At 36.5% G+C, this 21,055-nt stretch overlaps 1 long non-coding RNA gene across 1 annotated transcript; it reads left to right on the top strand.

Annotated features, from left to right (window-relative positions):
• The first annotated feature begins 1,833 nt into the window (after positions 1-1,833).
• Positions 1,834-17,755, top strand: LOC118012392. The gene is made up of 3 exons (XR_004679684.1): positions 1,834-1,868; positions 16,470-16,594; positions 17,311-17,755. It is a non-coding gene; the product is annotated as an uncharacterized LOC118012392 (long non-coding RNA).
• Positions 17,756-21,055: the final 3,300 nt, after the last annotated feature.

Raw genomic sequence — 21,055 nt, 5'->3', positions numbered from 1 at the left:
CCCATCTTTTAATACACTGCCAATGACATAATGTTCCCTAAACAACACAAATATAATTGACATCTGTAATTAACATTAGGTCACACTTTTCTCTCCCACATTAAAAATGTCATCTCTGAAACATTATTTCACTGGTTATGTTTGTGCCAATATAGATATATCCCAGATATATTAGCAGTGAACCATGCAGCGGGGAAAGCTTAAATCTCCAAACACCCTTCACACACCAACTATTTTTAAAATCCTTTGAAACATGATGTGAATCATTGCCTATAATATGGAAGGTTTACTTATTTTTTATTATAGGGCATAGTAGGTCTGTCTTTTCACCATGCAATTTGTGTGAATGAAAGGTGAATAGTGGGGCCAGTTATCTGCCTATGCTGAATTTGATGACCCCATCCCCAATTTTTTTACAATGTTTTGATGGTTTGTAGTTAGAATCTATGTAGAATTAGGTGGCTTATTGAATGAATCTGGTGCATTTGGTTGGTGTAATTAAGTAATTGAGATGATATAGGGCCTCAGGCTTTAGTTCTTTCTTCAATTATACATTTAGCTTTCAAAAACTATAAACTTTCTTGATTGTTACCCAGAATATTCCCTGAGCTTTGTCTATAGAGCTTGAGTAAGTTTGTCAGATTTATTAGAGTCAAGATTCCCTCTATATCAGAAGGAAGGACAAATGATATGTATCACGCTGCTGTGGATCCTCTACTAAAGTAAGATAAAGTCAGTTAGTTTAGTCTGTTTACCATTGTTCATCTACTAAATTTATCATTATATCCCAAATCAGTGCCATACCAAATATTCCTGAGTAAAGCAGGCAATTTGCAAACAGGATGTAGATGAAAATCCCATATATATATGGGATTGGAAAAAAATTATATATATGTATTTTTTTAAGTGTGTTGGTGCATTTATGCACAAGACAAGTCTGGAAGAACACACACAATATAATTAAAGTGATTATCTCTGAGTGTTGGGATCATGGGTTACTTCTATTTTCTTCTCTTTGTTTGCATGCTTTTCTAATTTTCCTACAGTGAACATGTATTGCTTATGTAATAATAAGAAAAACTAATTTTAAACATTTTAAAGACTAACTCAGCTAAAAATGTATGTCTAAACCTAGAATAATCACTCAAATGGTGATCTAAAAATTCCAGAGTATTTGAGTTAGAGACTGCACATATTAAGTAGGTAGGGATCTTGTTTTAAACATTGTTTCTTCAAAGCCTAGTATGCTGTAAGTACTCAAATATATACCCTAAAACAAGTATTAATATACTAACTAAAGAAATAGAGAAAAGTTGTAAATCATTTCTTATTTTTTTTCCAAGAAGAATACATCCTACTTTACATCATTGTAGTTGGATAATGGATATCAAGAATTGCCAGCCAGGGGAATAAAGCAAAAGGGAGATTTCAAGTCCCGTGAGAATATTCTGGGGCATTAGTTTCTACAAATAAACATTGAGTTATGTCAGGAATGTTATGCAGTCATAATGCTGTCCAAAACCAGTTCAATGCTCTGAAATTTCACAGTTGTGAAAAATTTCCTTCTCAAAAGAACTTAATTGGAGTTAGTTCTAAATTTTCGTAAAAAAATATGAAAGAACTACATTAAAATAGAGCATTGCAAACACTAAGAATACAATTAAGCTCAGGATGTACTAGGTGGAATGTTTCATTGAAAGTGAAGAATCTAATCATATTTTTTCACTCCTCCTTATGCTGAAAGTTTCATCACTTTTCTCCATGATTTGGATCTGGCAGAGAGAGCTTTGGGAAGAGGATTAAGAAGTGTTTTTCAACAGTGGAATGTTGGAGAAACACTGAAAAGAGTTAGATGATCAGAGTTCCAAGTATGATTTTTATTTATTCTTTCATTCTTATGCAGACAGTATATTGTTAACAGCTAAGGGCATACACCATAGAGACAGACTACTTGGCTTTATATTCCAGATCTAACATTGGCTAGATGTGTGAACACAAAGTTCACCCCTCTATTCCTCAATTTCTTCATCTATAAAATAGTAATAGTTAATGACAACTATACATGCACATGTAATCATTAAATAGGGTAAGATATGTGAAGATCTTAGCACAGTGCCTCTATAAATGTTAGCTATAATTATTTCAACAGATAGTTATAAAGCCCCTACTATGTACTGGGAAGTATATTAAAATCCAGAGAAAAACAATTATGAGCATTCAAGACATGGTGTCTAGACTCACAGAACTTTTAATCTCACAAGGGACAAGAAACAATCAGTTACGAATCATTGAAACTGAGGTGATTCAGGGTGCTATGAAAATACATAGAAGAGGCATTATAACAGAATGGGAAAGATTTATGCAGGTAGCAGAGTACATCGAGACCAAATTAGAATGAATAGAAGTTAACTAGGTGAAGAGATGAGAGAAACATATTCCAAGTAGAGGAACCAGCAAGCAAAAGTTCCCATTTCAGTCAGGATTTCTTTTGCAGGTAACCTAACTCAGACAGGCTAACAATAATAGAAGTTTATTAGCTCATGTAACTAAAATGTCCAGGAAAGTTTTCAGATGTAGCTTTATCTGGGTTCTAATTCAATATCCTTTTAATTCTTTGACTCTGCTTTCCTCTGCTTTCATTTTGTCCTGATTTTGGATCTCCTTATGGTAGCAAAATGACTATATCAGTTGGCTTCACACCAAACTTGAAAAGAAAGCTTTTTTTTTTTCCTTAATCACCAAACAAAAAATTTGGAATTCATTATGATCGACCAACTTGGGTCATGTGCTTATCCATGAACCAATAACTGGACATGAGATACGGGGTCCCATTGAATGGTTTGGTTATTCAGAATGTTTTTCTAGAGCTGGGATCTATAGGACCCAGGAATCAAACTACTATCCAATAGGTGAGAGGAAAAATAGATCCTTGGAGGAAAACAATAGTGCCCACTAGAGGCTAAAGGATGAGAGAGAGCATGGTATGTGCAAGGAGCTGAAATTAAGTTTAAGGAGTCTAAAGCACAGCATCTGAAGAGGCTGGGGATGGGGAAGGACAAGTTTGGAATTAGAGAAGTAAGCAAATACCAGATGATGCAGGGCTTTCTAAAATATTTTAAGGATTTTTTACTTCTTCCTGAGGTAGTGAGGAAATAATATTTAAGCAGGGGAATAAATAATCATGCTTGTGAAATTTAGTATGAAGAATGGATCAAAGAAAATTGGAACTGGAGATTGGGGATAATAAATATAGGATACTATTTTTTAAAGATTGTATTTATTTATTTGTCAGAGAGAGAGTGCACAAGCAAGGGGAATGGCAGGCAGAGGGAGAAGCATTCTCCCTGCTGAGCAAGGACCCTGATGCAGGACTTGATCCCAGGACCCTGGGATCATGACCTGAGCCGAAGGCAGACACTTAACCTGCTGAGCCACCCAGGTGTCTCTAAATATAGGAGACTATTAATTGAAGTATAAGATACTGATGGCTTGAATGGGTTATAGGAATATGGAAAAGTGAGTGTGAAAATTTATTTAAGGAGTAGAATTAGAAGGACTTCATAATTAATTGGTTTGGTAGAGTTGAGGGAGGGAGAGGAGTTAAGGATAATGTCCATATTCTTGGCTTGGCAACTGGACAGGTGTTTATACCATTCACTGAGATAGGAATATCAGCAGGTAGAATGGGTTTGGAAGTTAAAATCAGGCAGTCCCTGTTGAACATCTAAGTGAAAATATCAATACAGGTCTAGAGCACAGGAATGTTATATGGACTTGAGATACTGTGAGCCTCATGGGGATGGTGAGTTAATCCAGAAGCACATAGAGAAAGAGAACAAAAAAGCCGAAGATGGAAATTGAGGTATATGAGGCTGAGACAAAGAGCCCAAAGAGGTGACTGAGAAAAGTTGTTCCATGAGAGAAAAGAAAAAAACAAACAAACCAGTGAACCGACAAAAGAGAGTGTTTCAAAATGGGGACTGGTTAATTTTCTAATGCAGTAGAGATGAGAGTAGTTCAGAAGAGTGATGGTAATGGAAGCCAGATTGCAGTGGATTAAAGCATCTGTGGAAGTGAGTTAGTGGAACTGTGGGCATAGACCACTCTTAATTTGGTCATGAAGAAAGGACTGACAAGTAGTTGAAAGATTTGTTATTATTGTTACTCTTTAAGATAAAAAGATATTGAATATTTAAGTGTCGTAAGGAGGGTGTGTATATGAGGATTTATAAAACTAACTTTTGGGGTGGCTGGGTGGCTCAGTGGGTTAGGCATATGACTCTTGATCTCAGCTCGAGTCTTGATCTCAACTCAGGTCTTGACCTCAGGGTTGTTGTGAGTTCAAGGCCCATATTGGGCTCCATGCTGGGTGTGGAGTCTACTTAAAAAGAATAAATAAGTAAAAAATAAAGCTAACTTAATTTAGCACCTATGGTATCTGGCACTGTTCTCAGTATTTTATATAGATTCACTTTTTCTAATCCTCATAACAACCCTATGAGGTAAGTGATATTATTATTCAGTTTATAGAGGAGAAAACGGAGGCACAGAGATCAAGTATTTTGCTCAAGGTCACCAGCTAGAAAGTCTGGAAGGTGGAATGAAACTGATGACAGCCTGGTCCTGGAGTTGGTATTCTTAACTACTCTGCACTCTTGCCATCCCTGGGCAAGGTTGCTTGTACTTCATGCTACTGAGTCAAATGAATAGTAGCAGTAAAATGTGTAGCAGAGAAAGGAAACACATTCTCAATGAAACAGAAGGGGATGAGTTTCAGCTGCAAGTGACAGAAAACCCAGGATAATTTTGGGCTAAGATGAAAGTTTATTTTTCTGTCATCCCAAAATCCAGGCAAATAGATACCATTTAGTATCTGGTGGGATACCATTTTGTGAGAAACCTGATTTCTTTCCATGTTGTTGCTTCATTCTATACGGCTAATATCCCCAATGTGAAACTCTATCCCCGTGCTAGTCAATATGGTAGCCACCAGCTACTTGTACTGCTGACACTTGAAATGTGGCTAGTCCAAATTGAGGTGTGCAGTAATTATAAAATACACACCGGCATTTGAAGACTTAGTACAATAAAATGTAAAATACCTCATTTATAATTTTTATGTAAATTACATATTCAAGTTATGATATTTTAGACATATTGGATTAAATGAGATGTATTAGCAAAAGTAATTTCACCTGTTTCTCTTTACTTTTCTAATGTGGCTAGCAGAAAATTTTAAGTTACTTTTATAGCTCGTGTTTGTGGTTTGCATTGTATTTCTACTGGACATTGCTGCTCTAGACTACACTGATGTTCTGTACAGGACTAAGAAGGGAGAGAAAGAAGGTTATATCCAGTTCTTTTAAAGATGTTTCCCAGAAGTTACATACATTTTTGTTTTCATCCCATGGTTACATTAAACTGAAGGTATAGATGGAAATTGTAGCCTTGACTCTGGATGGTCACATGCCCCACTACGATTTTGCAATTATATTAGTTCAGAAGAAGGGGGACTGGATATTGGGATATTGGGGAAAAATTAGCAGACTCTGACACAACTCTAAAGCACAGTAGCAGAATTTACCTTGGCTTCCGGTGACAGGAGACACATTACCTCCATTTGGGCAGACAAACAAGATGAATGGCTTTATAGTTATTTTTTTTAAAGATTTTATTTATTTATTTGCGAGAGAGAGAATGAGAGACAGAGAGCATGAGAGGGAGGAGGGTCAGAGGGAGAAGCAGACTCCCCGCTGAGCAGGGAGCCCGATGCGGGACTCGATCCCGGGACTCCAGGATCATGACCTGAGCCGAAGGCAGTCGCTTAACCGACTGAGCCACCCAGGCACCCGGCTTTATAGTTATTTTTGCAGGTTGGTCATTCAGAATTTGAGCAAATTTTTATCTTGTGACTTCTATTTTTTTCTGTGCAGAAGAAATGATGTCATTTGTTGCAAATGTGGGTCACATTGAGTCAGATTTAAGAAGAGCGATGGAGCTAAAAAATGCTGTCTCGAGCATCTGGTTTAGATTGGAGATCATGAATTTATATGGAAACCAAACTGCACAGTTGTGAGATCTTCACTAGCAGCACCAGGTGTACCTGAGAGAAAAGATGGAAATTAACATTATTCAAAACTGAGTTTTTATTGGGAAAATGCCAAGGAAGAGAAATGGGATGAGGAAGTTGAAGATGTTGACATGAGAACAGTTGAAGGGATGGGCAATGGAGTCTAAGTTGGAAAGAGAGGTATGTGAAGACTAATGGTCTAGAAAATGAAGGTCCTGAAGAAAAGTGCAGTCATGGAGGGAGGGGGCTGGGAGGGGAGGACATTGTGGGCAGTAACTGAATGATGTTTAATTTCAGTTTCCAGAGATAGGTCTGGTGATACAGAGAGCCATGAGAATGAGTGGCTTAATTAGAGTGGAAGAGAAAGTCTTTGGAGATGGAGAGCTCAATAAACTGAGGAATAAGGGATTTGGTTGGGGGATGTGGTTCTCCAGATCTCAGCCTATTCTAGTTTCAGTAACAGTAAAACAAGAAGTTTACACCAGATAATTGTTGGGAGATAGTTCTCCATATGTCTCTTTTTTCTGCACATTTTGCAAGCAAAGACACTAATGACTTTTGCTCTGGATTGTCATTTCAAGGATATGTGTAGAGCAAAGTCTTGCAAGATAGAGATAGTGTCTCCCTCTGGAGTAAAGGGAAGGCATGCTTACTGTTTATTATAAAAGGTTAGGGTTCCCAAGTTCGGGTGTCCTCTTCTGTAACACAATACACCCCATGTGCTGGTGTTACCTGGTCCTGTTCATGATGCACTGAGAAATTAGGGTTTGGGGAATAGCACAAATGCTGATAATTTGACTACTGTTATTGTTATGTGCTATTAAGTTCTTTATCTCTGACCCAGGGGTTTTGTGTCTTCTGCCAGCATCCATGAAACTGTGGCAGGTTAATTTCTTACCTGGTATGTAGATTAAAATCTCAGACCTTCATGATTCTTGACAATTGTTTCTAAATTTCATCAGGCTGTAACACATTCATGAGCCTTCTTTCTCAGTTACAGTGTTTTTTGCCTCCTTTCTTTATTATCCTGCTATCCTGAAAACCAGAGCCACATTTTCTTATTTCTGTGTGTTTTTATTTTTTCAGTTCAACAATATCCTCTTTAATACTCGTAAATCCTTTGCTATATGAATAACTGTTTAAAATAGGAATACTCCATTTTCTAAATTATTTTGGTCACATGATTGATTGTTTTTGGTTCTTTTTTCCCCCAAGTATATTCAAAATGAAAATGCTTGCTAAATATTTGAGTACTTTGGCAGTTCTAAAGCTTCATCACAATCAGGTGCAATCTTTTGCATCCTATATACTAACCATATCAGGTGGATAGAATCAATTGGGTGTGTAAATTCTTTAAATAACAGCAAATGGAGCAAATTGAATTTCAAAGTGGAAAAAAAGGTGAACCTGAGAAGCAGTGGTAAGAAGGTCATCAGCAGAATTAGCAAAAAAGTTATAGTTAGGCAGCCAGTAATACTCTATTGATCAGACTTTCTCAATCAATGAGGCTGTGCCTAGATTATTGATGCAAAGGTATTAAGCAAAATTTTATTTCAGCTAACTTGTTGGCTCAAATGTCAACTGAAAGTCATCTCCCCAGTCAATCAAATATACAATAAATCTGAGATTTAGTTCTTAAACATTCTTGTGTCCACTCTGCTTCCCAATCATACAATTACCTTTGAGAGGGTTACAATTAAATTAATATATAAACTAACCCATGGAGGAAAGCACTGCATTTCTATAAAGGAGATGAGCAGCATATTCCTAGGAGAATTATTTTTCTCTATTGAAGATGATGCAAGTGAAGCTATTTGAAATGATATGTTTAATCCCAGTTCACAATTATGGCAGTCTACAACCGTAGCATCCATCTGTGGATTTTATAACCCCCACTGTGATACCTGGTACATTTAAAAGTTGGAGTTAAAGAAAAATCATTGACAGGAATGGCAGACCAAAATGTGCTGATAAGACAAAGTTTCTTCTTTTTCTTTCATTTTTTGTGGGGGGAGGCAGTGGTGGTGAGGGAGACATTCTTTTAGTTCACTCATGCCTGAATTTACACTTCTTCACTATTTCTAACATCATCTGGCTTCAAATAATGTTGATGTCTTTATAACATTAACCACTTTATAATGTTAGCCCATCTGTCATACAACTCTAACTTTGTGATTTTGCGTGTTTTTTTAGTCCCAACCCCCACCAACACCCTAGCATGGGGCCTATTTTTCTCTCTTCCAATCCCACACCTACCCCTTTCTTCAGTGCTAAGAAGGAATATCCATGCACCATGCCTGTCCCCACACCCCAATGCAGGCCCCTGGGTGGCTCTATGCTACAATAACCTCTTCTTTAAGAAAAAAAATCTAGAGTGCAAAAATATATGCCCCAAGCTGAAGTTGGTTTTACTTTGGTAAAGTTCCAAGCTCTATCATATCTGGATACATCTTAGGATGACTTCAGTGTTTAATTGACATTGAAATTGTGACTGCAGAATGTGAGTATCATTCTACACAGTTTGAGGCTCAATCTAAGTTTTGCTATATTATTTTCTAATTGTCTAATGGATCTACTATACATCCTCTCTTCTCAAATATATTTTAAACTTCCTCTTAGAGATAGGAAATAAATTTTCCATTTTTTTAGTATTATCTGTAGCACTCCAAACAAGGATGGAGACATACTGTGCTTATAAACATTTCTTGTTATGACTTTTTCATCATGTAGATGAATAACAAAGACTGAAATTTATTTTTCAAATAGTTAATAGGGTAGGGAGCCTGCCTGGCTCAGTTGGTAGAGCATGCAACTCTTGATCTTGGGGTCATGAGTTTGAGTCCCACTTTGGGGGTAGAGTTTATTTAATTAAAAAAAATAGTTAATAGGTGGTAAGTTTTTAAAAAAACATTTAAAAATTTTTCTTTTCTTTTTTTGTATTTTTCCAGTTCAATTGAAAAATAATTGACATATATCACTGTATAAGTTTAAAGCATGCTGCATGATGGTTTGATTTACATATATTGTGAAATAATTACCACAATAAGTTCAGCTCACATCCATCCTCTCATATAGATACAATTAAAAAAAAAAAGAAAGAAAAAAATGTTTTTTTTCTCCTTGTGATAACAACTTTCAAAATGTACTCTTCTAGCTTTTCTGTATATCATAGAGCAGATTAGCTGTAGTCATCATATTGTACATTACGTCCCTAGTACTTTTCTTACAACTGGAAGTTTGTAACTTGTGACCACCTTCCTCCAATCCCCCTCCCCCGCCCCCACCACTCCCTGCCTCTGTTAACCACAAGTCTGATCATTTTTTCTATGAGGGTTTTTTTTGTTTTTGTTTTTATTTTTTTAGAGTCCACATACAAGTGAGATGATACAATATTTATCTTATGCTTTCTAACTTATATCATTGAGTCTCATGTCCTCAAGTTTCATCCATGTTGTCACAAATGTTGGGATTTTCTCATTTTTTTATGGCTGAATAACATTCTATTGTATATATACCACATCTTCTTTATCCATTTATTCATCAATGAGCACTTAGGTTTTTGCTCATCTTGTCTATTGTAAATAACACTGCTTTGAACATGAGGGTGGAGGTGTCTCTTCAGGTTAGTGTGTTCATTTCCTTTGGATATAGTCTCGTAAGTGAAATTGCTGGATCATAGAGTAGTTCTACTTTTAAATTTTTGAGGACCTTCCATACTGTATTCCATAGTAGCTGCACCAGTTTACATCTCCACCAAAGTGCATTTTCCTTTTCTCCATATGCATGCCATCATATATTACCTCTTATCTTTTTGATGATGGCTATTCTAATGGAAAAGAGGGGATATCTCATTGTAGTTTTAATTTGCATTTCCTTAATGGCTAGTGATGTGGAACATCTTCTCATGTGCCTGTTGGCCTTTCATATATCTTCTTTGGAGAAATGTCTATTCAGATCCTTGGCCCATTTTTTTTATTGAAGTATAATTGACATACAATATCTTAAACTTATAATACTCTATTTCAAGCTGGTAATTTAAATAGAACTAGTATACTTTATATTTTTACTTCTTCTCCCCCTCACATTTTAGGTTATTTCTATTATAGTTTACATGTTTTTTATATTGTGTAACTAAAAATGGGTATTGTATTTATGGTTATTTTGCTACATGAATTTTTTAATATTCTATTTGTTTTATTTTTAAATTTTTTTTAACTTTTAAACTGGAGTTGTGAGTTATGCACCATTATTACCATATTGCAGAATCTAACTATGACTATATATTTACTATTACCAGTGAGATTTATGCCACCATTTCTGTGTTTTTCTGCTATTAACTAGTGTGCTTTTACTTCCACTCAACTCTCTTTAGCATTTCTTGTATGACACGTGTGGTAGTAATGAACTCCCTCAGCTTTTGTTTGGGAAAGTTTTATCCCTCCTTTCGTTTCTGAAAGATAGCTTTGCCAGTTACAGAAATTTGAATTGACAGTTATTTTCTTTCAATATTTTGAATATGTCATATTCCCTCCTGCCTTGAAAAGTTTCTGCTGAGAATTTTGTCCATAGTTTTATGGGAGTTCTCTTGCATGTAACTTCTCTCTTTTTGCTTCCTGTTCTAAAAATTCTTTCTTTGTTGTTGACTTCTGATTATTTATTTTTATTTTTTAATTTAATTTTATTATTTAATTATTATTTTTTAAAATTTTTAACAATTATAATGTGTCTCAGTGTAGCCCCATTTGGGTTCAACATATTTAAGGTCTTTTGGGCTTCATAGATCCGGATATCGATTTCTCTCCCCAGATTTGAGAAATTCTCAGCCATAATTTCTTTAAACATACTTTCTGACTTTTTCTCTTTCTCTTCTCCTGGAATTCCCATAATGCAAATATTGTTTCTTTTCCTTGTGTCCCATAATTCTCGTAGGATTTTTTTTCACTCTTTTTAATTCTTTTTAAATGTTTTCTCCTCTGACTGGGTGATTTCCAGTGTCCTATCCTCAAGCTCATGGATTCTTTCTTTTGCATAGTTGAGTCCACTTTTAAAACTCTATTGAATTCTTCACTTCAGTTATTATATTTTTAAATAATTTTTCAATAACTTTAGGATTTTTTTTCTTTTTTGATGGCTGCTATTTCCTTTTCTAACTTCTCATTTTGTTCATTTATTATTTTCCTAATTTTATTTAGTTTTCTGTGTTTCCTTATGGTTCACTAAACTTCCTTAAGAGATTTATTCTGAATTGCTTGTCTGACAGTTCATAGATGTCCATTTCTTTAGGGTCAGTTATTGGAGCTTTATTAGTTTCTTTTAGTGGTGTCCTATTTACTTGATTTGTGTGTGTGTGTGTGTGTGTGTGTGTGTGATTCTTAATTTCTTACATTAGTACCTGTGCATTTGAGTAATGGGGTTACTCTTCTAGACTTTCAGGTTTGCTTTGTCAGATAGCTCTTCACCAGTCAGCCTCGTTTGGGTTTCTGGGCATGTCTGTTGGCAATGTCTTTGAGCAGGTGGGTCCTGCTATTATTGTCTATTTTGAGGCAAAGCAACTGTTCAAGTTCTGAGAATGGAGATGGGGCTGAGAAGAGTTGGATAGGACTGTTGGCTTGGTTCCCTACCCAAGTGAGGATGTAGGATGGGTTCCATGGTTGCCTGGATTCTCTGGTCGGGCTTGCTAGGTAGTCAGGACTGGGTACTATATTCAGTAATAAATGGGGCTATGAATAAAGTTCCCTGCACTGGCAGGGCAGCAGGCTGGAAACCAAGGCCTGTACAGCTCATTGTTTGGGGGCCTGATTCAGGCCTACATGTGCACTGAATTCTCTGGTCAGGTGAGTCCACCAGTTTGTTCTGCAGATGGAGAAAGCCACAGGTTGTACTCTGTTCAAGTGCTACTGTATGTAGGGCTGTTGATCAGCTATGAAACTTCTTGTGTGCTCTGGTTAGATTCCTGGTTGGAAAGGCTGAAGGCTGCATTCCTTGATAAGCAGGGCTACCAATTAGATTCCTTCTGCAAACTGAGTGGAAGCAGCTCTAGAACCAGTAAAGCTCATTGTTGTCTTTTTTGTTGTTGCTGTTGTATTTATTTATTTATTTGAGAGAGAGAAAGAGACAGTGCGAGCAGAAGGAGGGGCAGAGGGAGAGAGAGAATCTCTCAAGCCGACTCCCCACCCAGCATGGAGCCTGATGCGGGACCCTGAGGTCATGACCTGAGCTGAAATCCAGAGTTGGCTGCTTAACCAACTGAGCTACCCAGGCACCCCTATAGCTCTTTGTTGTCTTAATTCAGGCCAATCTACACCCCAAATTCTCCATCCAAACAGGGCCACCGACTTTGTTCTGCAAACTGTCAGTTCTGTCCTTCTCTTGGCTTGAGCACCACTGGGTTCTACAGCTTTCAGGTATTCTCATCAGCCCTTTTGGTCAAATGGGGCCAAAAGACACTTTCCACAGCAGGGTTATATCTCAACCCCCTTGGCTGAATAGGACAGGAAGGGGCTGCTCCAGACTACTCTCAATTTCCCAAATAGGTTCTTTGGTTGGGAGTGGCCAGGAGCTACTCTTTGCCTTGGTTATGAATTAGTGCCCCACCCCCACCCCCGCCTGTGTGTAGTAAGAAAAACTTCCACACGTGATACTGGCTTTGCTTTCAGTATGATCAGCTCTGCCTACCCACTTCTTGGTTAAAGTGCCTGGTGGGGCTGTGAGTCAGCACTTTGCCTGGGCTTAGGCAAACTGGGCTTTAAAGCTAGCAAAACTCTTCATTTGAGAAGCCATATCAGACAGATCTGCACCCACTGAGTTCCCTGAGCAGAATGCAACCCTGACTTGGTTCTGCAGATGTGCAAAACCACTGGTTGGGATTACTACTTGAGCATTGCAGGTAAGAACTCAGTCGGCCAAGATCTGTGTGCTGGTGGTTGCAAGTTCCCTCCCCACCCTCCACCCCCAGTTCTCTGTCACAATCAGATTCCCAGTGACTGGGCCCCAGATTCCCCTGCAATCCCTGTGGTGCAAGATCAGAAGAGGGGCTTTCACAAAGCAATTTGCAATGGTGGTGGAGGCTGGTTACCCTCCTGGGCTCTCTTTTCCCCCTGGAGGAACTTGAGGCTCAGGGCTCACCTCTCCATGTGGTGCAGTGTTGTCCTGGGGGTGGAGCAATGCAGTCAACATGTAGCCCCTTCTCTTACCCTTCTAATGCAGTGTGTTTTGGTCTCTGCAGTGCAGGGAGTACTTCAGCCTCACCCCCATATTCTATGATTGTCTCAGTGGTGTTTTGTTCTTGAACAGATGTCGTTCTTCTTATGAGCGGGAGTGAAGTCAGGAATGACCTATACTGCCCTCTTGGTCACATCACTCTTCTAGCTGGTAGTATTGACTTCCCTATAAGACACTGTCCAAACACCTAAAAAGCTCTGCATTTTGCCTAACTGATTTTGATCACCTCTTAAACCAAATCAAGGCACAGCTAAAAATCACAAAAACTCCACTTCTACAGTTGATTGTGCTTTCTTCACTTTTCAAGATAAATAAACATGTAATAAGGACAGCGTTTAACTCAAGTTGAAAAACAATTCCTTTTAAAACTTCATTAAAATAAAAACATGCTTACAAGATCAAGGAGGTTGTTTTTCTCTTTCTCGTGTTAAATGAGAACTGGTCAAAAATCAGAAAAGAGGAAAGCAGATGCCCTAACTACTATCAAGTGTTTCTTCCACTGAAGATCAACCATTTCTAAATTTCCGAAATGAACTTTCTCTGTGTGAATTCTTAATAATAATAAGCCTTTTAGGAAGAAAATGCATTTCCATAAATTAAATTAAAAATAGGGTGTCATACTCTAAGCTGATGCTGGTTTTATATCTTTAAAATGCCATGTCTTACAACATCGAAACCTCAGGCTGTCTTCAAACACTGGAATTGAAAGCTGTCACCCATGAGTGCAGAGTGGCTGATAAGATACTGTCATATCAAGCTTTCCTTAATACAGTGCACATTCTCCTTTACAACCAAGGTAATATGAAGAATGCTGCTTAGGGACTATTAGTTTCCCAAGGCAGCAATAACAAAGCACCACAAACTGGGTGGCTTTAAACAACGGACAATTATTCTCTCTCAATCTGGAGGCTAGAAGTCCGAAAACAAGGCACCAGCTAAGCCATGATCCCTCTGAGACTGGGTAGAACCCTTCTTTGACTCTTTACAGCTTCTGGTGGTCTTTCAAGACTTGGCATTCCTTGTCTTGCAGCTACATACAACTTCTGCCTCTGTTATCACAAGGCTCTTTCCCCTTTTGTCTGTCTCCACATACGGCATTTTCCTCTTCTCATAAAGACACCTGTCATATTATATTAGAGCTCCCTCTGATGACCTCACTTTAACTGGATTACATTTAAAAAGACCCTATTTGCAAATAGGATCACATTCACAGGTATCTGGGGTTAGGCCTTTGGCAGGGGCAGCGGTGGTGGCAAAAATCAACCTTTAACAGGGATGTAGGTGATCAATGGCTGAACCTTAGAAAATAAGTATGCAAACTTATCATTTTAGAAGTATCTTTAAGGAAAAAAACCATATCTTATTACTCAGCGGTCATAAAATTTTAGCCAAAAATATAATGGGCTTTTCCACTTGCATTGCTGACACCAATATAAATTTCCTATTATTCTATTTGTTTTTCACTTACTAGGCTAAGTTTTTAGAAAATAGATTTGGATGTTACAAGCTTTCTATTTTGAAAGCCATTTTTTTCTATACCATACCTTTAAAAGGTCGCTTTTGTACAACATACTAATTTTTTTGTACCATCCATTTAAATGCCCAATGTTTTTACAGCATTTATATTTAATAGCTACTCAGTAACTACGTTTTAGAGGTAACTATAGTACCTTATATATTAAGAATTTCAAAATAGTAAAACTTTGTTATCCTATTGATAAAACACTTAAATAACTCATAATTGTTTCATATTTCAGGCAAGGTTGGAGGAATATAGTCTTTACTTACTTATACCCACAAATCTTTAGCATAATGGTAATTCAATTTGGTCTCTTCCAGTCATAATTTAATACTAATTTTATTTTATTTTTAGAAACTGACCTCCATTTTAGTGATTGTTGACAGAGTAAAAATAATCTCAGAAGATAGTTTATGATAGATAGGTATATAAATAAATAATATATATGAGAATTTATAGCTTCTCTTTCTCTGAAATTTGACTTTGTGAGATAAATACTTTGTAGTAATTATAGTACTTACAATGTAAAAAGAATGAAAAAGATTATCATACAAGTTGAGTCTACATGAGTTAATAGGTTTTTGTTTGTTTGTTTGTTTCTGTTGTTTTCTGAGGTTATTTTAGACTGAGTTGATCAGATATTTTACCCTTGTGGTCCAGGTCAAAATGATCACCTTGAGTTTTACTAGTAACCAGCTTGAGTTTTAGAAGTAACCAAACACATAGACTATTATTACAATACAACTTTTCAATTTAAAAGTCTTCATAAAACTACACTATAAATTTGGGAGTCGTGTTTTTAAATTTACACTCACTTTTTAATTTAAAATTAAATTGAAATAATATCTATATTAGCATACATTTAAGTGTGTTTTTTATCATACTTATTGTAAAAAGTACATATCACCTTAAGCATATGATGTGTGGTAAGAAAAATCCAGTTGTATCTGTTTGTGATTAAACATAACGCTTCCATATGTGGTATCTCTCTTTGGATTCAAGCTGTCTACAGTAACTTGATCAGGGGTATAATTACACTCTACTTGAATCAAGAAAGTCAAATAATGTCAAAAACAATCATTTTACTTGTAGATGTTTTGAGCATTAAAAGCTGAAAAAATGCAGATAGCATGATTTAACATCTGATCTAGCAGAACCTTGAAACTGGAAGGATTGTAAATTGTATGATAAAAGAATGTTATAGATATTCAGAGAAGCTCATGCATTAAAAAGAAATGTTGGCTTTAGTTAGTGTCTAAACTATCAAGTTCCTAAATTTTCTTAAAAAGGAAAAAAAAAAAAAAAGAAAGAAAGTTGATTATCCCAGAAAGACAAGTCAGCTGCTGGAAACTGCAGAGGTAGGTTGGTCTGCAGTATAAGATTAAGCTGAAGGAGGAGTCAAGTGAGGACCATGACTGGGACCACGACTGGGTTTAGAAGATTTTCAATAGTCTAAATTATATTCATTATCTCTTCATATTTTTTCTATTAATTTATAGCATGCGAACTCTGTAACACTTAGCTTTCAAAATAATTCTGGATATAACAAATAGTTGGAAAATAATGTTCAACTTAAATGATTTGAGAATTTAGAAAATTAGCGGTCAGCCATCTTGTCACCATTTTTTTTTATAAAGATTTTATTTATTTATTTGACAGAGAAAGACATGGCAAGAGAGGGAGTCAAGTGAGGACCACGACTACCAGAAACCCCAACTTAATGGAGTTGGTTAGGAAGAAGTAAAGTCAAATCCAACTGGGCTGATGTGGAACCAAGGAGTGAGGTAAGCATGGGTTATAGAATTCATAGGGAAGGTGAAAAAAATCAAGATTATAATGCTTTTGCCTAGACTTGCTGCTTTTTAATGCGAATGCCTTCCATCTCTTGAATGTGTACATTGGCCAGTTTCAAGCTACCGTCTGACATGGACTATAATCTCTTCATCCAAACTTGCTATTAGTTTATAACGGTAGCTATTCTAGTGTAGCTAAATAGGGTGTATGTAACTGATAACCACTGTGAAATTCGTAAAACTAAGAATTAGGAAAACTTCTCATAGCACAAGTACAGATTTTTACATACATTGTATATCATGTTATAAGCATATGCTGTTTCACATTTCCCATTAGGTTTTAATCAACCTCTACAAAATACAGAATAAGATATTTTTAATCTATGTATTTAAATAATTATTTAAAATAATTAAATAATTATTTTAAAAATTCCAATACAATGCAGATAGTACATTGAAATTTCATTTCCTTTCAAAACAAAGGATAAAAAGCACATTCTGCTTAGGTTTTTATATAACAATCAATAACAAAACAATTAAATTTTAACAGTTGCATTAAACTGGTTAGAGTTGTTATACTTAACATAATAAATTTCGATAAAATCTAATCATTTTGTTTGGTTTTACTTGTTAGCCACAAAATTGTAGTCCATTTTGGCCATCTTTATTCCACCTGACTCTCTTTCTCTTTCTCTCTCTTTCCTCAGGATCAGCTAAGATCTTAGAAATAAAGAATTTAGTTTTGGATACTTGACAGAAGATATCCTCCCAACAATTCTTACCAGGTTAAACTTGGGACAATTTATGACTGAGTGCTGTCTGAGCAGGTTGTTCATGGACCAACCTGGGTTGTAAGTTGATTCCTCAGCTATAGAGGTCCTGCCCCATTATTTGACATTCTTGATTCAAGGAGTGTGTAATTATAGGCCTAATCAAGTTTCAATAGTCAGCCTTAATAAGAATCAGAAGCTTGAATTTCATTGTCAACCATCATTTAGTTTCATAAGGAATGGAGTGCTGAGAATGATGTGGCCTTTTTGTCTACCTCCCATTAGGAGTGGGTCTGTTGCATTCTCCACTAGTTGAGCTCTCCACTCTACCCCGTCTCCACAGGAGCCATAAGGAAAATGCAGAGGAGCAAAGTTTGTCTTATTAAAAGACTGCAAAGATGAAATGATTTGGAGGGAGCTGAAAACATTTACTCTCAGTTACCGCCCCAGCCCACTGGCTAATGCTTACATTTGTTGTTATGATCCACATACACCCAGGGTAGTGTAATGCCCGGAGTTCTCTGAGTTATTTACATCTCAGCATGAATGGATTTATCCACCTATTTCCCGAGATGAGTTTTGGTAGAAGCTTTGGAAAAGAAGTGGGAAGGGAAGACCAAGGACAAGAAATTTTGCCTTCAGCCAGCTTAGTCATTTTATCAAGAAAAATTCTATGAGGGACTCTGGGTTCCCAAATATGTGAGCTTTTCTGATTGAGGAAAATAATTTAACTGAACATTTACCTCTAGGGATAAAAATGTTAGAGTCTCCTAAGAAGGGAAGATCGCTGGCAGAAATCTCCATTTATCACAAATATTTACTGACCCTCTGTGTGCACAAGCACAGTACTCGGTGTTCCAGAGTTGAAGAGACTTAAGATTTGTTACCGTCTCTTGTGATAACACTGCTTTTTGAAAGGTGATTGTTTTGGTTTCCCCATTTGTCTTCTGACATTCTAAATGATTTTCTTGATGGGAAAAATCCTACCATTCTAATTTGAATTTTTTTTCTTCCAGATTTAAAGCTGTTCATCATAAAATTTTATGAAAATTGTATCTTTTATAAAACCAAAATATGAGTATAAAGTTGTGGGTGTACTGCTGTTTATGGTGTCAAAATCATGTTTTGCCTAATATAAACTTTTAGCAATTGTAATGTTATAAATGAGAGATTTATCAATTGCTATAAACCTTCTACTCTTATTCGATAGAACTGAATAGTGCTTAAAAGCACAGAATTTGGAGACAATCCCAATTCTGGTATTTATTAGTAATATGACCTTGGACAAGTTATTTAATCTCTTAGTCCTTCAACTTCTTCATCTATAAAATGAGAATGATAATAACAATGCATCAACCATAAGGTTGCTTTGTAAGACACTTAGAACAATGCCTGGCACATTGTAAGCACTTACCTATGTGTTTGTTAAATAAATAGACCTGAAGATTTTCAATAGTCTAAATTATATTCATTATCTCTTCATATTTTTCTATTAATTTATAGCATGCGAACTCTGTAACACTTAGCTTTCAAAATAATTCTGGATATAACAAATAGTTGGAAAATAATGTTCAACTTAAATGATTTGAGAATTTAGAAAATTAGCGGTCAGCCATCTTGTCACCATTTTTTTTTTTTTTTTAAGATTTTATTTATTTGACAGAGAAAGACACGGCAATAGAGGGAACACAAGCAGGGGGAGTGGGAGAGGGAGAAGCAGGCTTCCCGCAGAGCAGGGAGCCTGATGCGGGGCTCGAACCCAAGACCCTGGGATCATGACCCCAGCCAAAGGCAGACGCTTAACGACTGAGCCACCCAGGTGCCCCTTGTCACCATTTTTAAATTAGACGCCCAGTTTGAGAGTTGCCATTTAGAAGCTCCTTTACCACCATGCTTAGAAATAGATAAATATGATTCCTTCAGAAGAGATATTCCACTGCTCTATGTAACTGGACAGCAAACTAGTACACCGTGCTGACTTTGTATGAGATGCTGGTCAGTTCTCCAACTGTTTGTCTGGAAGCATAATGATTACAGAGAATTAAAAAAAAGTGATACGTAGAATATATGACAGCTAAATTGATATTGCTGCTATCCAATATGTGTGGTATAGCTTTCGAAGGTTCTAGTATAATAGTATCATAGAAGAATAAATTCTGAAGATGTTCTCCTTGCCTGGAAACTCAAAAACGTTCACAGGTTCATGTTTAAATATCAGCTTCTTTGCTGTATCAAGAAACTTTGTTTAAAAAAAAAGAAATTTTGCTACTCAGAAGTTATTCAGAACCTCTCCATTCTGAATGTCAACTACAAGGCAAACAGATACACATTCAAAGCGTTTTGAATTGAATAGGAATTGTGGATATATACACCTTAATTTTATTACATTTATGAACATTTAAACTTCTGCCTTATCATGCCACACCCAGCCTTAAACAGATCTTTCACATAACTCTTCCTACAAATTGTTATATATGGCCACGGTGACCCTTAAAAAAACAGAGTTAAAACAAGTGCTCCTTTAATTTATTAGGAAATTTAGTGTAATCTAAAGGCAAAATGACAAATTTTAGATGTGGTACTTCTTTCAGACCCCAGCTTCACCATGATGGGTTGCATGTCCAATGGAGTATGACTTGACTAGCTTCCAAGCTCCCATCTGTAAAATGAACATGATGCATCCTAATATCTTCAGGCTGCATAGTTATCAAGTAGGAACAACCATCTGGTCAACTCTATATCATATTACATGTCTTAATGATGACCTTGGCTCCTCAAGAAGTTCTAAGCCTCTATGTTTACATGGGGAATGGACAATATTATTTGGACAGCATTCATAACCTAATGGCTTCCACACTAATCAAGGACTGGGGAACATCAGCAATAAGGAAGGGGAATTAGACTGATTGCATTTATACTATAAACCATTGTCAGGCTGAACTGCCCATCAATGATTATTTCTCACAGGAAAAAATTCTGCACTCACATGAGAAACAGAAGAAAGGAAGATAAGGCAGGATGTTCCTTTGGGATCAGGTTGATTCCAGTAATGTTTATCAATGCTCTGAATGATGGAAGAGAAAGCATCCTTATTAGATTTTCCAATAACCCAGTTAGGCAGGAAAAAAGAGGAAATTAATTCAAAGGGACTTTGACAAATAAGAAATGGCCTGTCAACACAAGTTCAGAAAAGGGCAAGTACAAAGCAAGTATTAGGCTCAGACTATCACTAATCTGATAAAAGATGGGAATGGCCAGAATGAGTGGCCAGAACTAGACCTGGGGCTCTTAGTAAGGTGAATAAGAGTCAGTAATGTAGTACTGCCACTGTGAAATATGTGCTTATTGAATATTAGGGCATATGCAATAGTAATGACAGACAGTATCTAACAGATGAAAAATAGTCCCAATCAGGAAAGGTTAAAGAAGATCATATAGCCCAAAGAGAGAAGGTTAAAGAGAGGTTTTGGTATCTAATACTTGTGTGCTACTGGGTTATTCCATTTTTGCATAAGCCGTACCATAGGAAATCAATAAATTGTGCCATTAACACCAAAGTATTCCTATACAGACTTATCCACAGGTATAACTTATTTGGAAACAATGACAATATCCCCAACACAACCATCACTACAAGTGGTTATTAACCAGTTCTCAAAATGACTAGCTTTTTAAGTGGGAA

The sequence above is a fragment of the Mirounga leonina genome, unplaced genomic scaffold (assembly GCF_011800145.1).
Source record: "Mirounga leonina isolate KUSES-001 unplaced genomic scaffold, KU_Mleo_1.0 Mir_151, whole genome shotgun sequence".
In the NCBI taxonomy this organism is placed as follows: domain Eukaryota; kingdom Metazoa; phylum Chordata; class Mammalia; order Carnivora; family Phocidae; genus Mirounga; species Mirounga leonina.
The sequence above is the reverse complement of the archived record's forward strand: the minus strand, read 5'-3'. Positions and strand labels throughout refer to the sequence as shown.